Below are 22,752 nucleotides of genomic sequence, written 5' to 3' on the forward strand. Positions count from 1 at the left end.
ATGGGCTCACTCTCCCCTCTTTGCATAGGGAAGGTCATGGCAATGGGAAAAGGTGAATTACCTACATGCACGTGCTCACCTATACATGCTTACATGCACAGAGATACACATGCACATATGTTCTGACATGTAATGCAAACATACATGCATACACATATGCACACACTCATACATGTACACACATGCACATACATATACACTCATATGCACATACTTGCATATGCAAAGACTATAGATGCACACATGTACACATCATCTAGTATGCTGTAAGTTCTGGTATGTTCTTCAGGGACCTTGACTTCTTTTTAATAAACTATGTTTGATTTATAGCACTTAAGCATATAATGTTTTTTTTGTGTAGATAGCATTAGTAGTACTATTTCTAGAAACACTGGAAAACACCACAAGCTTTATAAAGAGGAGTAAAAAAAGAAATAAATGTACAGAATCCCTTCACTCAGATATCCAGAGTCTTCTTGCTCTGCTTTCATGGAGAAGAGATAACAACAACAAAGAAAAACCATAAAGCAAACAAATGTTATAAGAAGAATCTTAATGACACCAATTAGGTTTGTGCAGAAAATTCATTAATTCACTCATCTATTATTTATTCACGAATAAGCATTAGTCAGAAATACACAATAGGGCCAGTGAGACTGCTCAGCAGGTGAAGGCACTTGCCTGAGGTTGATGCCCTGGGGCCACAGAGGTAGAAGGAAGGTAATGGCTTCTGCAAATTGTCCTCCAGCTTCCTCACATGCACCGTGGTATACAGACACATGTGGTGTGCATGTGCACAAACACACACACACACACACACACACACACACACACACACACACACACTAAATACAGGCAAGTAAGCTGGTAGGTAAGAGGGCCGAGAGGGCAAGGGACTCCTTCCCATCTTCTCATCCCAAGACATCATCACAGAGGCCAGGAGCTGCTTGCCATAGTCAGGTTATAGTAAAACATAGACACTCATAGGGCACTTCTGCTAGGTGGGAGGACTTCACACCTTTTCATTTAAATATGCCTTTTATGAGGACCAGTCTATGCTGAGAGCACAGCACAGGTCTTGTTGTGAAGGCTGCTGTATTACCCCAGAAACTGACAGCGGCCTAGGAAGGTCAGTATTTACTGCAAAGCAGCTCCCACCACCAGCCAGGGGCTGGACAGCGAGCAGCGTCTGGGAGAACCAAGTCCAGTCTCAGAAGCAGTGTGGATAGCCTGAGGCTGGGGCATGGTAGCCACTGCAGAGTTCTGCTGTAGGTGTGACCCTCACTGTCCCCAGGTCTATAGGTGGGTAAGCCCAGAGCCACAGACAGAAGTGCATGGCCAAGACTGAGCTATGCATCCTGTGCCCTGACATAACCATTGAGGAATCCCTGGGAAGACCAGGGTGTGTGGATGACACTGGGGCCCGCTTCCAGCACACCCGCCACTTACTCTGTTATTCCAATTGCTTGCTTTGTCTTTATGAGTCAGAGCCAAATTGGCTTCATCTGATCTTTTTGTGCACTTAATACGCAACATGACCTGCCTCCTGAGATTATAGTCTCCAGTGTTCAGAAACCATGGGTTATATGCAGCCACTTTGCAGCTCCTGATGGACCTTAAATACAGGTTTACAGCACGTGTTTTTAAATTGCACACGATTGCCTGCGGTGCCCCAGAGATGGCTATCAGTTCTCTTCCACTTCCCACATGTGGCTTCTGCGCTGCCGACTTCAAACCTTCAATGTGTGGTTTCCCTTCTTGTGGGTTGGGAATGCCCCAGATGGGCGGCGCGGGGGGGGGGGTGGTAGGGTGGGAAGGGGGGAGCTTTTGCTCTCTTTGGCATTAAGCTGACTCAGACGAAGGGTGGGATAGGTAGAGAGGGGTGGGCTCAGTAACGCCAGGCACAGCCTAGCCTAGGCTCGTCATTAGCCTTGCCCCACATCTGTCAACACTGCCCCTGTCTGGAGCTTCCCAGCTGTTTAAATTAGTTTTCTTAGGGCTTGTCTTATCCAACAGGATCCTATGGAGTTTTGGGTTCTTTCCCCTGTTTATCACCAGAGGCCAGAACTGGTTGTCTTTTCGGAGTTACTAGCCTCCAGAGAGATGGATGGAATCTCCCAAATAGTTGAGCTCTGAGTCAGAGCGTGGAGCTCCTTCCTCCAGCCTTAGCTCCCTCCGCACTTTCCTGCCTTCCAAGGCGCCCAGGTTGCTGCGCAGAGCAAGACTTGTTAATCCCGGGTTCCTGCCGTGACCATTTGAGAGCAGAAGAAGAGGTTCTTTTGGATATCATACAAACAGACAAATGGAAGCAAAACTGTTTAGAGGAACGAAAGGGACTGACGGGAGGAGGGAACGGTGAAAGGGGGGAGGACATGGAAAATGTGCTGCGTGTATAAAAATGTCTTTCTTCAGCACAGTGCGTGTACAGTGTGTTGGTATGTATAATTAAAAATGCAGAGAGACAAAGACAGCATTAACTTATTGAGGACCGCCTGCAGCTCCTATCTGGGGCTCCACTGGCTGGAATATCTCTGGAGTTTTCTGACTATGTAAGTTTCTACCATTTGTATTTGCAGAGTCCATGTTATTTTCCTAAAGGGTTAGAGGAGAACTGGCTATATTTAGTGAAAAGTAAGATGCACACTTACTGTGTTGTAAACTTGGCAATGGTGGGTTCTAGGGGGCTACTGTCATCGTCTCTGGTTGGCTGAAAAATGTTTTGTTTCCATTTCTTCTTATTAATTTTTGTTTTGTTCATGTGTGTTTGAGTGCACCATGTGTTTGTAGGTGCCAATAGGGTCCGCAAGAGATCCAAATCTCCTGGAACTGGAGTTCCAGGTGGCGGAGAGCAACCGATGTGGGTGTTGGGAACTGAAAAAAAAAAAAAAGGTTCTCTGCAAGAACAGTAGGCTCATAACTACCGAGCCATTGCTCCAGCCACAGATTCCCAACATAGCCAGTACAAAAGTTCATCTTGATTATCAGCTTGACAGGATCCAAAATCACCTAGTAGACTAATCTCTGGCCTTTTCTATATGACGGAAGTTTCCAGATTGGTGAATTCGGTTGAAAAGACCCACTCAATAGGGGCGGCACCATCCCGTGGGCTGGGAGCCTGAACTAAATAAAACGAACAAAAAGAGCTGAGCACAACATTCATCTTTTCTCTGCTTTCCTGATAGCCAAATGCCAATGACTAACTGCCTCATACCGCATGCCTCAAATTGTGAGCCACAAAAGCCCTTCCTCATGTTGTTTTTTCTCAGATATTATTGTCACAGCAATGGCAAAAGTGACTAATGTAGCTGGTGGCTGGCCAATGCTTGTAGCCAGTCACATCATCTTCCCCAATACACACACACACACACACACACACACACACACACACACCACGGCCGCAGCCTTGTTCCTACTTACTATAGGACTTGGAGAGAGTGGAGCAGGGAGATGGAGCGGGCCATGATGCCTTGTATTGTGTCATGTCTAGTCAAACAGTTGCTTTGTGAAGGTGAAGATGGTGGTGGTGGGAGAAGTGGGCATGGAGAAGACATCTGTCTTAGGATCCTAATCCAAAGAACAATAAAAGACATCTCTAATTGCAGCGTTTTCAATAAAATTCTCTTGTTTTAGGGTCCAGGCTGATGATGGGACTCTTATACTTGGTGCATTGTTGGTTAATAATAAGCCTTTGCTTCACTAAGACAAGGGTCCTTACATGCTATCTCTGCCTGAGAGAGGAAACTCTGACAAAACAGTGTGTGGAAGGACAAGTCTGTGCAACTCTGTGTATGTGTGTTTTTTAAATGATATTTTAGGCCTTGGACACACTAGGAAAGTATCCTCTTCTCCGTTCTGTAGACTTTTGTTTTGTTTGAAACAGGGTCTCACACACCTAGGCTGGTCTCAGATTCACTGAAGAGCTGAGGTTGATCTTGACCTTCTGACCCTTCTGCCACTGCCTCTCAAGTACTAGGATGAAAGCCCGCCACGCTTGCTTTCTGCAGTGCTGGCAATGGGACCCCAGGCTGAATGTATGCCAGGCAGGCACTCCACCAGTCGGGCTACCCTCCCGTTCCTGCTGCGTGTGTCCTGACAGTGGGATTCCTTTAGTGCACCTTCAGAGTGCCAGGCTCCATTCTAACAGCAAGCAAGCATTAGCCGCTGATCTTCTGTTTCCTGCTTGATGGATGCTTTGACCACTCCTCCTTGGTTCCCTGTACAATGTCTATTTGCAGAAGAGGCAGCTGAAGCTCAGAACTTTGAAATGGCTGCGTGCACAGCAGTGACTCTGCGAGACTACCTTTCAAGTGTTTTCCAGCCTGTTAAGATGTATGTTGTGTTTGAACAGGGAGAAGGCCGTGTGTGTGTGTGTGTGTGTGTGTGTGTGTGTGTGTGTGTGTGTGTGTGTGTGTGTATCAAAGCCTTTGAAAATTCATGAACATTAAGATCCAACCTCAAGTCTAGTTGCCTGGAGAGAAATCTGGGAATGGAGGGCATCCCTCTGGTGCCATGCATTTGACATGGTTTAGGCGTGTCTTTGGACAGTTTATGCGTTGGCAGTTTTGTATCCATTCTGCCACTGCTGGTTGTGAAACTTTAAAGGGTTGGAGTCAAGCCTGTCCCTGATGCCTGTCCTTTAATATCAGGTGTTTTAGGTAGGGTCCTCTAGATGAATAGAATGCATAGGCTTATGTACATATATATATGATGATTTATTAGATTGGCTTACACAAAATGGGCCAGGCAGTCTGACTGAGGCAATTGGTATGCTGTAGAGGCTGAGAACCTGGAAGCTGCTCAATCTGTGAGGCTGGACGCCTTGGCATCTCAGTCTGGTGAAGAGTGCCCGGAGGGCTCCTGGGGAGCCACTGGTCTTCCGTCTGTGTTGAAAGGCTCACGAATCTGAGTCTGGTGTTAACGAAGGCTGTCAGCAGCAGTGGTGGATAGACACATTCCCAGGCAAGCAGTGCAGGCGGGCAAGCAGCCCTGATTTTTCTTTGGGTCTTTTTATATTGGAGTTGCCTACTGGAAGGTGCTGTTGACTCTGGGAGAGGGACTTCCCTTAGTTATCCCTTTCTGGGAATGTCTGCATGGACCTGTCCAGAGCTCTGTCTTTTAGCTTATTTCACATCCAGTCCAGTTGACAGTCAAACAGTCAAGATTAAACATCATGCCATGTGGTTGCTCTCTCTCTCTGTCTCTCTCTGTCTCTCTCTTTCTCTCTCTTTGATGCCATCATGATAACATTTCCCATATAGCAAAGGGGATGCTTTGAAAGAGTTGGTGGCCTGCATTTTTAATGTTTAGCTTCCAGATAACTAACTCTCTTTTAAATAAACTACCTATTAGTTAGGGTTTCTGTTGCTGCAACAAAATGCCATGTCCAAAGAGCAAATTGGAGAGGAAATTCCACATTGCTGTTTATAACCAAAGAAGTCAGGACAGGAACTCAGGCAGGACAGGATCCCCGAAACTAATAGAGAAGCCATGGAATGGAGCTGTTTATGGTCTTATTCCTTTTTTATTATAAATCTGCTTAAAGGTCAACACTAACAACCACATGACAGAGTGGATACTAGGCTGTTTTAAGTTTTCTCTTAAATTCATTTAAGCCCCAGGAAGATTTTTTTTTTCAGGCAAGGGCAAAAAGCAGCCATATTCTTCACCATAATATCACAAGAACAATCTCTAGGCAACATGCTAGCATTCTTCCCTTGTGAAACCACTTGGGCTAGGCCACTACAATTCTAGCTACACTCAGCACCACTGTCTTCCGTGTTCCTACGAGGATGGCTCATTAAGCTTGACTTAAAGCCTTCAACTGCTGTCCTAATTCACAGTTCCAAAGTTTCCATGTTCCAAACAAAAGCATACTCAGGCCTATCACGGCAATACCGCACTCCTGGTAGCAACTTCTCTCTCAGGGCTTCTACTAATGTGAAGAGACACCATGACCATGGCAACTCTTATAAAGGAAAACACGTAATTGGGCTGGCTTATAGCTTCAGAGGTTTAGTCCATTATTCTCATAGTGAAAAGCATGGCAGCATGTAGGCAGACATGGTGCTAGAGAAGGAGCTGAGAGTTCTATATTTTGATCTAAAGGCAACAGTAGGTGACTGTGTGCCATACTGGGCAGAGCTTGGACATATGAGACCTCAAAGCCTGCCCTACAGTGACACACTTCCTTCAAAAAGGCCACCCCCTACTCTGGCAAGGCCACACCTACTTCAACAAGGCCACACAATCTAATAGTGCCATTCCCTATGGGCCAACCATTCAAACACACGAATCTATGGGTGCCATACCTATTTAAACTACCATAGACCACTGCCTGGTCACTGTAGTCTTGTAGCCATAACACTCTGCAAAATGCATTTAGTCCAACTTCAAAAGTCCTCATTGTCTACAACAGTCTCAACAGTGTTTAAAATTCCAAAGTTCAAAGTCCCTTTTGAGATTCATGCAATTTTTTAACTGTAATCTCTATTAAAAAAAAAACAAAGATCACATTAATGGCACAGGATATACATAGCCATTTCAAAATGGAGGAAAGCAAACATACTGAGGAAACACTGGACCAAAGCAAGACCGAAAACCAGCTGGGCAAATTCCAAACTCTACATCTCCATGTCTGATGTCAAAATGATCTTCAGATATCTGGTTCCTTTCAGCTTTGTTGACTGAAACACACTTCTTTCTCTTGGGATGGTTCCACTCCCTCTTACCAGAATTCTTTGAAGGTCTCCCACGGCTCTGGCATCTCCAACATCTTGGGACCTCCAAGGCAATCCAGGCATTTCCTTCACAGATTCAGGAAATGACCTCTTTGTGCCACCATGCAGGGACACCTACCTGGCCTCAGCAGCTTTCTTAGTCATGGAAAGACATTCCACAAGCCTTTTTTTCTATCCTTGACTCTAAAGCCAAAACTATGTGGCCAAAACTGCCAAGGCCTTCTGTTTACTGGAGCTGGAACATGGGCCCCTTGCTCAATTACACCTTCACCGGCTTTCTATTTTCAATGGTTTCCTTCACTGCCTAAGCTTGACTGTCCTGGAACTATATCTGTAGACCAGGCTGGCCTTGAACTCAGAGATCCATTTGCCTCTGTCTCCTAAGTGCTGGAATTAAAGGCATATACCACCATGTGTGGACCTAAACTGTTCTTTAATTCCTTTTCACAAATTGGAAGCTTGGCTGGGTGGGATCTTGCCCCGAGGTCACCACCTCCTTTATTCCATTTAATATCAGACTTATCTTTAATCTATTTATTTCTTTGAATAGAGGAATTAGCTGTATTGCATTTCCTGGTGCCCCTTTCTCCTCAATGAAGGAGAGATAAACCTGTTTTTTAGGATCCCAAGTGGGATTGGAACGGTCTCGTGAGAGAACAGGTGAGGTTAATCCACTAGAAGAGCAATCACCTCGTGCAGGATCTTAATTGTTGCCAGCTGAAAAGATCCCATGAACAGACTCTGGGAGGAGATATATAAATGAGCCCAGAACTGGAGGCGGGGCTTTTTGGAGACTTGGGATAGTTTTGGCTGTTCATTGCTGCACTTCGAGACACTCCTATAGAGAACCACTCGAGGGAGGGCTTTGGAACTCCGGGCTCCTGCTGAGGTTCTGGGTTCTGGTTACTCTAGGTTCCAGCAGAAGAAATCCTGCTGATTGTGCCAGGAGCATCGTTCCTCAGAACTGATATCCTTATGGTTTTGTTATTGTGTCCATTAATCCTCATTTCCTATTGTTTTGGTTAGTCAGGTTTTAAGTGACGTATGCTCGGTCACTAAGTTGTTAATAAAATATACTGGTTAAAGATATGAATCCACACACATATGGTCATTTGATTTTTGACAAAGAAGCTAAATCCATTCGATGGAAAAGGGATAGCATCTTCAACAAGTGGTGCTGGTCTAACTGGATGTCTATGTGTAAAAAAATGCAACTGGACCCATATTTGTCACCTTGTACAAAACTCAAATCCAAGTGGATTAAAGACCTCGACATAAAACCAGAGACACTAAGTCACTTAGAAGAAAAAATGGGAAAGAGCTTGGAACATATTGGCACAGGAGACAACTTCCTGAACAGAACACCAACAGCCCAGGCATTAATGTCAACAATTAATAAATGGGACCTCATGAGGCTGAGAAGCTTCTATAAGGCAGGAGATACTGTAAAGAGAACAAAGCGACAGTCTACAGACTGGGAAAAGATCTTCACCAACCCCACATCTGACAAAGGTCTAATATCCAAAATATATAAAGAACTCAAGAAATTAAATACCACCAAACCAAATAACCCAATCAAGAAATGGGGCATGGAACTAAACAGAGAATTCTCAACAGAGGAATATCAAATGGCTGAGAAACACTTAAAGAAATGCTCAACCTCCTTAATCATCAGGGAAATGCAAATCAAAACAACTCTGAGATTCCATCTTACACCCATCAGAATGGCTAAGATCAAAAATTCAAGCGACACCACATGCTGGCGAGGATGTGGAGAGAGAGGAACACTCCTTCATTGCTGGTGGGAATGCAAACTAGTACAACCACTTTGGAAATCTATCTGGTGCTATCTCAGAAAAATGGGAATAGGGCTTCCTCAAGACCCAGCTATTCCACTCCTTGGAATATATCCAGAAGATGCTCCAGCACACAACAAGAAAATTTGCTCAACCATGTTCATAGCAGCCTTATTCATAATAGCCAGAACATGGAAACAGCCTAAGTGTCCCTCAATAGAAGAATGGATAAAGAAACTGTGGTACATATACACTATGGAATACTATTCAGCTATTAAAAACAAGGAATTCCCGAAATTTGTGGATAAATGGATTGAGCTAGAAATGATCATAATGAGTGAGTTAACCCAGAAGCAGAAAGACTCAAATGGTATATACTCACTTATATCTGCATATTAGCCCAAGGGGCATGTCCCAAGAAAGCCTTCACTTACCAGGAAACTGAGACAGAGGAGAGGACATTCTAGTGGGATTCTAGATGAGAGAATCATGGGAGAAAGGCAAAGTAGAAGGACCCAGAGGGTCCTAGAAGCCTACAAGTAGAACATTATGATAGGCAGATTTGGGCACAGAGGTCCCGCTCAAACTAAGGCACCAGCCAAGGACAATACAGGCGGTAAACCTTAAACCCCTACCCAGATCTAGACAATGGACAGAACACTCTCCACAGTAGAGTGGAGAGTGGGATATTACTTTCTCACATACTCTCGTGCCTCACCTTTGACCATGTCCCCTGGAGAGGGAGACCTGATGGCATTCAGAGGAAGGACAGCAGGTTACCAAGAAGAGACTTGATACCCTATGATCATATAGAGGGGGAGGTAATCCCCCTCAGGAACAGTCATAGGGGAGGGGAGTAAGGGGAAAATGGGAAGGAGGGAAGAATGGGAGGATACAAGGGAGGGGATAACCATTGAGATGTAACAAGAATAAATTAATAAAGGAAAAATAAAAAATAAAAAATATATACTGGTTAATAAAATTGAGCATACACCTCAAATTGTACATTTTATATTTCTCCTTGCTAAGATACTACCCATCCTTGAATATAACATTATGTTAACAGCAGGTGGCCTAATGTACCCGGGAATGTTATAATCTCAGTGGTTTTGAGTATAGGGATGGAGACACTCCGAGAGAGCTTTTATTCCTTCTTGTATCTATCAGTCCTCTGACTGGAAAAAGAAAAGTGCATTAGAGCCAGGCAGCCTCATCCATGGCATTTCTGCTGTCGACAACTACTGCACTACAATTAAACAGCTGCTCCTAATTTTAGTAGCTGTGATTTCCCCCTTAGGACCACTGGCTACCAATCACATTATTCATTACTTTAGGAAGATGCTTAAGAGCCCTGGTCATACCTCTAAGGGGAAGATTTCTCTTGGGTTTCAGAAGAGAGCACAAGGTAAGGGTTCAAACTCTGAATACCCGGATGGTGGGACACCCTGATAACAGCAGCCCGTGAACACACAAGGGCCTGGCTCCGCATCACAGTGAGTGTCTGAGATGCCGAGAGGGAGAGTGGTGGGAAAAGAAACCTCCAGCCTCGCTTTACTCTCTGTGCTGCTCTAGACTGACAGCCCACAGGGCCCCACGGTTCCTGTGAATTTCTTTATTCAACAGAAGTTCAACCATGAGTGAATTCTCCATAGAAGCCCAATATCTGATAGTGACTTTATAGAATTTCACTTCCAGATAAAACTGCCACGGGCTTACCACGGCCACATTGAGCTGAGGTAGAGGTTCCATAGATTAGTAAGTGTAGCTAGTGCTGCAGGAAGCATGGTCATGCAAGGATCTATGTGCTATGTTGCCTTGGAATGCTTTAGGGAAATACCCAGGCGTGCTATCTGTGGGTCATATGGTTGGTCTATTTTTAGTCACTGGCCAGCCCTGGATTTTATATAGCTATCGAGAATCATATATGCATGATAACAAGAAAGTAGAAGGGGCCTAATGAGAGGAGGAATGAGAAAGGTGAAGATAATAAGTGGGAATTAGTTTCAAAGAATAGTCATTTAGTGTGTAAGTGTGTTTGTGTGTATGTGTATGTACGCCTGTGCATGTGTGTATGAGTATGTGTGTGTGAGTTTGTGTGTGTGTATGTTATGTTTATTTGTGTATACCTGTGCATGTGTGTGCATCTGTGTGAGTGTGTGTATGTGTATATACCTGTGCATGTGTATGTGTAATAACTGTGCATTTGTATGTATATGTGTGTGTGTATATACCTGTGCATGTATGTATATGTGTATACATGTGTGTGTTTATGTGTCCGTGAGTTTGTGTGTGTGAGTGAGTCTGTGGATTTGTGTGTATGTGTGTGTGTTTGTGTGCACATGTGTGTGCACGTGCACCTGTGGAGAACAGAGGTAAATTTGGGTTGGATTATCTTCCTTTGTTGTTCTTTACCTGAGATAGGGTTTCTCACTGAGCCAAGAGCCCATGGACTCATCAACACTAGCTGTTCATGGAACCCCTGGGATCCGGCTGTCTCTTGTGCGAGCATTGCAGGCTCATGTCACCATGCAGTCTTTACATGGGTGCTGGGGATCATAATGCAAGTCCTCATGCTTCTTCCCAGTGTGCACAATCTGCTTATATATTTGTATGAGAGTCGCCATATGTAACCCAGTATTACATATACCTATCTACGTATGTATACATACATTACTAGGTGCTTAGAAGGGAGCTTAGCAGAGGAGGAAAAGGAAACGTACAATGGAGTAATATCTATCATATTAGATGTTGAGGAAGGTTCTGAAGTCGGAGAACACCCTGATGCCTAAGAGTCTCACAAGCTCATTAGATGTGAGAGTAAACACTTTCTAGACTAGAAATACAAGAGTTGGGGATGGGAAGAGAGGACTCAGACGGTAAAGTTCTTGTCATGAGAGCATGGAGACCTGAGTGTATATCTCCCAAACCTCCACACAAAACCAAAGCATGATGGTACATGCCTGAATCCAGTGCTGGGGAGGCAGAAGCAGATGCATTCCCAGAGCATGGGCCACGCTGTCTAGCCAAGTCTGTAAGCTCCAGTGTCTCAAAACCTGGGACAGAGAGTGAAGACTCTGGTCTTCACAGACATGTACACATATACAGACAGAAACAAGGACACATGAACATGCAAACACACACACACACACACACACACACAAGAAATATGTAAATTGACTCTGACCCAGAACTGGATGACTGAATGGTGGAGCATGCCCACCTGTAGTTAAAGGGTTATAGTGCTCAGCTTGAGGGATCTGGCTCATCTCAGACGTCTGCAATGTGACTCATAGTCCTCCCTGACACCCAGAAGAAGGTTAGAGCTGCAAGGATGGAGCAAAAGGAAATGATTCCACCTCCATTTAGCTTGTGAACCAATGAGTTTAATTGGGATTATCCCTAAAACCATGAGCAATTTATGAATAGCTACACTGCTGAGGACACTGTCTGCCAGCTTAGATGCCCTCAGGGAGGGGCGGGGCCCCATGAGCCTTCGAATTAGCAACTGTTAACTGCCTGTAACTATTCAGGAAGGACAGGACTTTAGGAGTCCTTCCCTCCCTCCCCTTCTCAATGACGAAGCGTTATTGGCGCCAATTGTGGGCAGGTCTCCAGGGTATCAAAAACAGCTTCACTAAGAATTTCCGCAGAGTTAAATGAGATAGAAACCATGGTGGCTGGTTCTGCCACACAGTTCACTCAGCCAACGGCCTTTCAGGACTAAGCGTAGGCTGCGTTTTATGATGGGCACTGGAAGGCTTTTGTGAATACGCCGTGGTACGTTCCCCTAAATCTTGGAGTCTCACGACACTTTTGGGAAAGGTGAGCCATGTGCTGTAACATGGGGCTCAGGCTCTGGGGAAAGGCTGTTGTCAAGGGGCTAGCCAACGAAAGGATGGAGTCTTTGAGGGACCAGCCATGGCTCCCGAATTAACACTACCAAGAGGCTGGGCATAGGTGTGTTATAGTGAGAAAGTATGCTTTGTTACATTTAGCATTTTTAAGTCCTTTTGGCAAATCCAAATCCAAGGATTTGTGCATTTTATTAAGCTTAAATGTGAGCTTACAAAAGGCCATTTGACGCATAAAGCAGAAAGCTCGAAGGCCAGCAACCATTATATCCTCTGCGACTCTCAACTGATATTTTACCCGAGGGAGGATCTTCAAAATACAATACGGTTCTTGGTGAGTTGATTGGTTAACTGGTAATTCAGAGGGTTGTAATGAAACTCTGTCCTTGGCATGACATGGCTGCTGCTCTCTTGGACTCTCGGGACTTGTGATGACTCGAAGAGGCCTGCACAAGATTGGCTTTATTAAGGCTCCATCAGGTCCTGTCCCTCTCTGAGTATTTATAGGCAGTTAATGATAGCTGACAGAGTCATTTTCTTCTGTAGTGTAGTAGTATAGCGAATCGCATATTGCACACAGCCTTACAGGTAGCCCCTTGCCTGTGCTCATGTAAACAACACCCATTATTTCATTAGTTCACAAGCTAGACTCCAGTGGAATTTTTTTCTTTGGTCTATGCTCAGTGCAGTATTGGGAGTAAATAGACATTTGTTAGTCTTCCTGAGAAAGGTAACACCATAGTTTCAGACCAAGAATAGCCCAACTTAAATGACAGTGATAGGCATCTGGCAAACCTGGTGGTCTGTGAGTGAATATCTTCTGGAGCCATCACCAGGCAGCATGATGCTTTCAGGATGCTGGCCTGTCAACAGCAAAACCCAGCCCCAGGTCAGCCATGTAGTCACAGAAAACAAAGACTCCCTGCTGCTAAGTGAGATGAAACCAGAGTTGTGACTTTAAATAGATTATTAGGATGCTGCCCCATCAAAGTTGAGAAGCATTTTGTTGTCCTGGAGGGTGCAGGGCTGTGGTACCCAATCTTCTGAATCTTTTATCAGCTGTCAACTCTCTGCCTCATGTTTTCTGGTTTTCTCTGTAGCTAAAGGTAGTACAAGGACCAATTTCTGCAGAGGTGTTTACATAGCTACACTGTCCCTGGGAATCGGAGCAACTGCTAACTGATTCACGTGGCCTGGCCCTAGATGTTGCTGAGTTTTCAAGAACTGAGTCTTTATAGAATATTGCTCGGCTTTGCAGTAGAGGTTACTTTTAAACATTCTGTCTGCTGCTTAACCAGAAAGTGTTTTTGACAACATAAAGGTGACTTTTAATAAGGTCACTTTTTTTTATTGTGTGTGTGCCCAGGTGTGCCTGTATGTGCACAAATGGGCACAAATATGTGTATGTGCATATATGTACAGGCCATAGGACAGTACTAGTCCTCAGGGCTACTCATAGCCAGAAACTTTCTTTACCAAGCTGACCACATTGGTTGGCTGTGGAGTGAGCTGCCACTGATGCACCTGTCTGGCCCTCCCATCTTGCTATCCCTGGGCTTCTAGAAGCACTGAACACACCCGAATTTTAAACTGAATCCTGAGGACCCGAATTCAGGTCTTCAGGCTTGCACATGTTTGAGATTTCCCCTAATGTTTACGAATCTCTGTGAGCTGGGGTCGTCTTGATTGAACTCATGGCAATCCTCCTGCCTCAACCTCCCGAGTCCTGGGATTACAGGTATGCACCATCACGCTTGGCCAATAGAATCATCTTTAAAGGACATTAAAAATGAGACTGGTAAAATGGACAGGCTCGTGTTTAGGTTTTAAAAGCTCTCTGGTCTGGGTTATAAGTACACTGGTGGATTAACAAGTGTGTAGTCGGGGGTTAGAGAAGGAAGCTGGACTTTATTGAATGGGAGAAAGGACTAGAAGCATTCCTTTTAGAATCTAACCGTTCGTCTGAAATGAGGCATGTGTCTGAGAACAATTATAGAACCACTTGGCAACACGTTCTTTAATAAGGGTTGAGTTGAAGGCACACGTTCAATTGCTGGCTCAGTGAGGAGTATAGAAACGAGACAGTTACATGGAGTTTTGAGTGGTGAGGGAACTAAGAAAATGCTTTCCCAGGGCAGCCTCTAACATTCAAATCCGTCCAAAAGCCTTGTAGCCAGAACTGCATACACAAGTAGAGCCAGATCTGGGAGGAGGTCACAGACTAATCCATAGTGTGGGCAAGTGGGACAAGGAATGCAAAGAAAGGACTGAGGAAATGGATCCTGGTGATGAAAAATGCGAGCCAGATTCAGCAAGGTCCTCCTGCTTCTATTCATCCAGATGGCTGCCTGTAACTACTTAGGGGACTGACATTCGTTTAGGTAAGGGCTGGACTTGTTCCTATGTTTACTTTGATTAAAAAAAAATCCTAGTGTGAGTTCTTTGTGATGTGATGTGTGTGTATGGGGGGGCACGCACATACACATGCGTGTGCACGCATGTGTTCATGTTGAGGCCAGAGATCAGCTTTGATTTTCATCCCTCAGGATACTATCAACTTTCTTTCTTTAGGCTGCTGGCCCCTTCCCTGGTGCTGGGATGATAAGCACACAGGACCACACTCAGATCTTAAACATGGGTCCTCCTGCTTGCCGGACAGTCACTTTACTGATTGATGGAGCCATCTCCCCCGTCTTTAGTGTGTTCTAACAAATGACCCAAGAGAACTGCACGGAATGATTTTTCATCTTTGTACAGTCCCCTAAACTCAATGGTGATTGGCTGAGGTTCTTGGCCACCCCCACGCCCTCTGAAAGCTCAGAGCTGAGCCAGGTGAGCCTTCCAAGCCTGGGAGACAACCTGTCTGAGCTTCTTATTCCCCTGGTAGCTTTTATAGAGTTCTTTGGCCAGAAGGAAACTGCAGAGCCACTTGAAAACCCATATAAAACAAATGTGGAGTGGGATTGGCAGTGTTCTGGACAGAGCTACCAAGAATGCATCCTACAGGGAGGGATGGCGAGCCCATTTCTGAGTGAAGCCTATTTTGAATGAAAAAGCTTTTGTTAGAATTCTGTCAGTGAGCTGTGCCTTCTATTCAATTGCTTCTGTCCCGTGTTCCATCCCTCAACCTTCCAGCAGTGTAGTGACTACTTTGGGACACGCTGGGGGATTTCTGTGTGTGAAAGCAGAGTGTTCTTTTCCTAAAGAGGGGACGAATACCTGACTGAAGACTCAACACGTTGTTCCGCTATCTCAGCCTATCGCTTGTTACATGTAATATGTGATAACTAGCCATCTCTATTCGATTTTAAGGGCCTCACTGCCCCAGTTCTGTCATTCTTACTTAGGAATTATGTGGGTAAATTATAGTTCTCCTCTTTCAGGTTATGGTTAGGAGACACAAAGTGTGTGCTTATCGGGGGCCTTGCACAATCCTTGTAAAATGGTGAGTCACTACCCATTCCTGGGTTGGCTACCAGACCCAACAGATGAGCAGAGCTTCTCCTCCAGGGCATGCGCTCCTTCCTACTCAAGTTTCATGGTCCCCTGAATTCTGAGGACATTTTCAGAGGTTGCTCCTGCCTTTGGGCCATGAACGCCTCCATGTGGGAGGGAGATGCTGAGTGATCTGGAAGGCTGTGTGACTTTACAGGAAGCCTACACCTGAAAGGATAATATGTCACCTTTGGCATGTGCAAACGTTCATATATATATATGAAATGTTTTATTTCCTTTTCAATTCTATGTAATGTCTATGTCTGTTCTGGAGTGAGTGTGTAAGTGCAGATTCTTGCCAGAGAGGATACTGTTTCCTCTGGAAGTGGAGTTACTGTGACTGTGAGCCACCCAACACAGGTGCTGGGAACCAAGCCATCGCTCTAGCCCCCTTATTTATGTTTTTAAAATTTAAAAGTAAGGGGTCTCATTTCAGAATTTCCAATGTGTACATTAAACGCACTTTTGTGTTTAGCCACCAACCAAGGCTCCTTTATCCTCTCTCTGCCTTTCCCCTTCCTCATCCCTCGGGAGACCCCTTTTAGTTTCATTTCCCGTGGCTGTAGTAAATACAGGAGTATTAATATCTGTGATGCTCCAAATTTAGTTTATTAGTGAGCCACGCAGAAGTGGGATTCCCAGGTCATACATTTCATGATGCTTTTGTTTTTGAGTTATTATAACACCTATCCGTCTGTCTATGTGTCTGTCTGCCTATCTATCTACTTACCTATGTACTGATCCACCTCCCGTCTATATATCATCATGACGTGTTGCACATGTGCACATGCACACCCCAGCATAACTGTGGAAGGCAGAGGACACCTTGCAGGAGTCAGTTCTCTCTTCCTACTCTGTAGGCTTCAGAGACCAAGCCAGGTCATTTGGCTTGGCAAAAAGTACCTTTCCTTACCTGAATCATCTCTCTAACTCTCAGTGATTTATTTCTCTGGTTCCATTATAAATGGGATGATTTTCCTGATTCCATTTGTTGCTACACTGTGGATATTCACCTGATTTCACATGTTGATTTTCCATCTTATAACTTGCCTAATTTATATTAGGCCTAACAGTTTTTGAGCAGTCATCAGACTTTTCTTCTACTTAAGATGAAATCTGAAAAAGAGAATGGATCTTTTTACTTTCTTTCCATTTCTGGATGCCTTGTATCATTTATTTTCAAGTTCATTTCTTCTGGCAGGGACATTTCAAACTGTACTGTGGAGAAGTGGTGAAGAGAGAACCAATCTCTGAATTTTTTTTTTTTGTCTTAAAAAAATAAATTCATTTGTTTGTTCACTTTACATCCTGATGGCAACCCTCTCCTTCCTCTCCTCTCAGTCCTACCCTCTTTCCCCTTTCCCCCTCCCCTTCCTGTCAGAAAAGGTGAGCCCCCCACCCTCCTGGCTACCCCTCTCCTTAGGTGCATCAAGTCACATCAGGACCAACTGATCTTAAAGGAGAAGTTCTTACTTTTCACTAAGGGGTACAATTTTACATGTGGGCATTTAATAGATGACATTCATTGTGCTGAGGTAATTTCTTTCTATTCATAATCTGTTTACCTTTTTTTTTTTTTTATCTTTAAGGAGTATTGAGGTTTTTGTTTTGTTTGTTTTTAACTGCATCCACATACACAGAACGACAAACAAGGGCATCATTATTCAGGTCTCATTTTTCTGTCTCTCTTTCATATTCCTTTTTTTCCCCTCCTCCCGTCATCCTCCTTCCCTCTCTCCCTCTGTTCCCTTTTGATTTCTCATTTGATGCCTCAATACTGAAAATATGCGTGGTGATATTACTCACTATCCCTGGAGAAATGGCTCAGTGGGTAAGAGTACTTGCTGCAAAAGCTGGAAGACCTGAGTTCAGACTCAGTCCCACATAGAGAAAGCTAGACATGGCTGTGTGTACTTGTAACTCCAGTGCTGGAGTAGGGCGAGGCTAAGACAAGTGCCTTACTGCCATCTGACTGCCAATCTAGCTCCATGCTCAGTGAAAGACCCTGACTGAAGGGAATAATGCATAATTGTAGAGAAAGGCACCTATATCCTCCTCTGGCTTTTGTCTGCACGCATGTTTACATACATATCCGCTTACATGTGCATAGACACACCTGCACTGCTTGCACAAGCACATATACACCTACACACTGCCTCAATTACACAGATTCATAGAAACACACACACACTCACACACACATCATTGTCCTCTTAACTGTAGTTTTATACACTTTTAATATTTTCTATTAATATACTTGGTACCCTACAGCACTAATATTACTGATTCATATGATATTACATCAAAATAAATAAACAATTTTTGAGCATGACTATGTTGGTATGTATTAAGTTAAATATTTCATATGATTTTTTAAAAAAAACTCAGTATTTATAGAAACCATGTAAGATAAATAAACATGTTCATCAATTGTAATGAGTATTCTCAGCTAATACTACTCAAGAATAATACTAAATTATATTCTTCATAAAAAGTATACAAATAAACACTATATCTGTTTTCTTTTAATAAGTTGCTTCTTGTCATTATATTGCTTCCTTAAATTTTACTTTGAGACTTCCATCACTTCTATTTGTATTTGCCTTGTATATCTGTGTATCTTTTAATATTTAATCCTTGTATCACTTGACATGGGTTTGGCCTATCATACTGAACAGAACATTTATAATTACTTTTAAAATATGTGTCTCTTTGTGATTCAGTGTGAAGTAATTCTTCTTATAAGATTTAACCCACTTATATTTATTGTGATAATGGTATCTTTTCTTTAAGGTCTTTGACTATGTACATATACAATTTATTTTAAAGTGTATACACCTTTGTTTTATTCCAGTTTTGACTGGCAGCTGGCTTCCCAACCTGAGTATAATCATGTTTCCCATAGGAACTTGGAGCTTTCCTTATATCTGTTACTTCCAATGATTTTATATTCATATGCTAGCTGAAGGTAAATTCTGTTTATGATTATGGATTTCCCACTTGGTTTATGACGTCTCTTGAAATAATTTGCTCTTTTGAACAAAAATCATATTTGTTACACTGTATAGTCTCCTTCAGTAATTAGTCTTGTTCTAATCATAACTTATGAAAAATTATATAACATGCATTGATTATGTGTTCTATACACTAATTAATTCCAGAAGTTTGGAGGAGAAAGAAAAACCAAATGATATTTCCTGTTCTGTTATTAAGTAGCTGAAAGTACAATTTTTAGTGAGCACAAAAGAATGTAGATAGAAATGAGGGGAGTATTGAAGTAAAATTTAAGAAAGCATTATGATGACAAGTAGCAACTTACAATTACCCCCTCCCTGGAAATTGTTGTGCTTATTTGTATAATTTTTCACGAAGTATCAAAAATATGGCACACAGACTGGAACAAAAATAAATGTCATATATAAATGTGCCATGAGTTCATAGGTTATTGTCTGGAGTTGGATAGGGATCTACATAAGGACCAAGGAATGGCAACGAGTGTAGCTGGTTCATGGGGTAGTAGGAAAAGTAGACCAGTCAGAACAGAGTTCTGTAGGACTGGAGTTGTTCATTAAGGTTTAGCCTTCAAATATGTGTTAAATATGTAACACTCACATTGGTCTAGGCTCTTCAGTGAGCTGAACAATATAGTGTTATGTTTATGTGTAAGTGTATACATATATGTACACACGTGCATATATGCGGAGGGAGGGAAATATTATAACTAGTGCATTTTACTATGGAGGCTGAGAAGTCTAGAGATCTTCAGTCAACAATCTGGAAACCTTAAAGAGTGATCTACCTCCAGTCTGAATCTGAAGGCTAAGACAGTCACTGTCAGGAGAAAATCCTCTCCTATTCTGTAGTGTTGCTCTAATCAGACAATCAATAGATAGGGTAAGGCCTGCACATGGGGAAGGACAATTGCATTCAATTTGCATATGTTAGTGTTAAATATATCCAGGACAACTCCCACAGTTACAGCTAGAATAATGTGTAAGCAAATATCTGGGGATCCCAGAGCCTAGTCGAGGTGACACAAAAAACCAACCATAACTATACCCAGAGCTCATACAAAAGGCAAGAATGTGTCAGAGAAGGCTCCTGTGTGGGACCAACGGCTGGATGGAGTCCCAAGAGACAAGTAGGAGTCTATGGGTACATGTTTTAAGTTGGACAGGGAAAGTGGGAAGAAGTATTTCCTCTGCAGCAGAGACCAAAGGTATGGTGGTAAGTCAGTATAGCATATTAAACAACTGTAATGGTTTCACTGTGGCTGGTACGTGGAACATGGAAAAGACATTGGATAAGAGGATGGAAGGAGAAATGATGGTACAGGTCACCATCTCTGTGTACCATATGGATGCTCTCAGTCTTGTCCGTAGGACTAGGTTCATGAGTTCTCTGGGATGCCCTGCCCGTTATCTGAAACTAGGGACACAAGTGCTTTAGGTAACACACCAAGGCTTTGCTTCTCACCTATAATCTTATGGGAGCCTTCTAATTATCTTGAAGAGGAGAATGAACAGGAAATTGATAGGAAATGGGATGGTTGTAGTCAGGGATAGCTACTGAGATGGTCTTGGTTTAATTTTGGTGAAAGGCACCCGGGAGATAAACAGAAAGCTTCAAGAGTAATCGAAGAATTAAATGGTTGATAAAGAAAGCTGGGGTTTGGAGGTTGTGGGAACAAAGATGAGTTTTGCTCATTTGGCCTCTAGAAATGTCTAATAGTTCAGTAGTACAGAAAACATGATAGGAAGAGAAAGATGCAGTCCAGTTAGGGGAAGGGAATAAAAGCTTTCCATATTCAATATACAGGGCTGTAAGGCTTTTTTCTTCTTTGAGACATTTCCAATCAAGAGTTTAGAATAATAGAGCCTTAAGTTGCTGGTATTTCTTAAGGTTAGGACTTCAGAAAAACCAAGTCCCCAAAGCGTGTGTAAAGCTACAGGACTGCTGTCGAGACAAATGTATGCCGTCCACAAATAGCAGGACAATTAGCAATGATAAGATTCATTTCAATATCGAGGCCTCCCAGAGGGTGGCTGTGGGTGCCTTTCCCCAGAGCGAATCCCTCTCCTCTCATGTGGCACGTGGACCAATGTCATTGTTTTTTCCCCTTCCATCAAGAAGAAAAAAGAAAGACGAAACTTGCCCTGGTTTGCAGTATCCCAGTGATGACATTGTTTTTCAAAGTCATCTAAAAAAAGATGCTGTGAGCAGACGCGTAGTCGCACTGCCAGAAATGCATGCCTGGCCCGAACGCAGGCCTGTCATACTTAGGCATTTAGATAATGGCTTCCCCGTGAGCTTTCCTAACATTTATTTACTGCTATAAATGATTGCACCGAGTGTTGTCGCAAGGCAAGGATCCAGTTCCTCAGCATTCAGCCTTCTCATTACAGTGCCTCCCCTTGATAAAGGGTGCTCTGGCAGTCAAGTGGTTCCTGTCACAGCTTAGGCCAGTGTCAGGCTCCGGGGAGGAGGGTGGGTCTTGACTGTTTACGGTCCTGGCTGTTTCTGAAACCCACTGGCCCTAGGTATAAATATTTCGGCTTCCCATCCCCAATATTTTCTCAGGGTGGATCAATCCCTGTTTTCCTTCCCCTCCCATCTGGCTGACTGATTCACAGTCTCCCGTGAATTGTTACAGCCAGAACACAGGCAGAGAGTGCCAAGCACTGTAGGAAGGCTTTTTGCACATTCATCTGAGTGCAGGACCCAGACAAGACTGGGATGGATGGCTAATGCACATTGCATGGATGGATGCTGAGCATTCTATGAGATACCTTACTATGATACTCTCCCTTGAGATGAGTCAGGCTGGCACTCGAGGGTGAGCCTGCCCCTGAACTCAAGGTGGCTTTGCTCACCAGAGCTCTTGCCTTCTCCAGTCCTCACTGCTGAGGTTGGGGGGGGGGGTTACCTTAAGTGGAGCTGGTTTAACTGGATGAACCACAGTCTTCCAGAGTATTCTTTTCCAGAAGTGGCCAGAGGGTAGTTCTGCCCTGGCAGGAAGCTGAGCCCAAGTGTTTGCTTTCCTTCCTGGGCTCATAGGCAGTGCCAGCCATAGCCAGGGCAGAGCGAGGCTTGGTGACAGACAGTGTAACCACTTCCTGATTCTGGCTTGTCTCTGAAATCCTGCGTGCTGAGCCCTCTGGCACCCTCGCTTGCCTGTCATGCATGGCTAGGATTACAGATGGACGTTCGAGAGCCTTACCCAGAAAACAGAACCAGGTAAAGCCAAGGACGCAACTGCTAGAGAAGATGATGGAGAAAGGTAAAAAATCATGTGTTTTTTTTTTTGTCTTTCAATTTTAGGCTTTTGTGTGCCAACTACGGTCATCCTATTGCCTTATTTCAGAACTTAGAATGAATATCTGATAGGCCTCAATAAATCTGTTGGTATCATCATGATGGTTCAGGGAGCGCTTGCCTCTAAGCCTCTAGGTTTGATCTCTGGGACCCACATGATGGAAAGAGAAAACTGAGTTCCTCAAATTCTCCTCTGACCTCCACCCACGCACCGTGGCTTGTTCACATGCACACATATGACAAATAAATGAAAAGGACCATAACAGGCCTACTTGTCTTTAGATTTAGGGCTATTTGGACTCAAACAAGATTGGAATTTTATAAAGAAGATCAGTATGGGATAAATGCTGTGGTTGCATAAATGGTATTAACTCTTTGTTGCTAATCTTAAAGAGAATTTCCTCTAGTCTCCACTGTCGCCAGGGGAGTCTTGTTTCTATCTTGAGTATTCTAACCGACTAATGGTTGTATATCTGGATTCTGGAATTCTCTGGCAAGTCCTCCCTCCCATAAAAACACCTGAAGCCTCCAGGTTTTGAAGCATGTTGTAGTTTTCCT

General features: G+C 43.6%; 1 protein-coding gene across 2 annotated transcripts in view; it reads left to right on the forward strand.

Moving 5' to 3' along the window:
- NCKAP5 (NCK associated protein 5) overlaps positions 1 to 22,752 on the forward strand; it is a 915,906-nt gene that overhangs the window by 11,176 nt on the left and 881,978 nt on the right. Inside the window, exon 1 of one of the 2 annotated variants that reach the window (XM_084799426.1) lies at positions 21,860 to 22,159. The exons of the other annotated variant lie outside the window; for it this stretch is intronic. The gene's annotated coding sequence lies outside the window, so the exon portion shown is untranslated. Of the gene's footprint in view, positions 1 to 21,859; positions 22,160 to 22,752 lie in introns of those variants that run through there. 2 annotated transcript variants of the gene reach the window in all.

The sequence above is a fragment of the Acomys minous genome (genome assembly GCF_964271855.1).
Source record: "Acomys minous genome assembly, chromosome: 1".
Classification (NCBI taxonomy): domain Eukaryota; kingdom Metazoa; phylum Chordata; class Mammalia; order Rodentia; family Muridae; genus Acomys; species Acomys minous.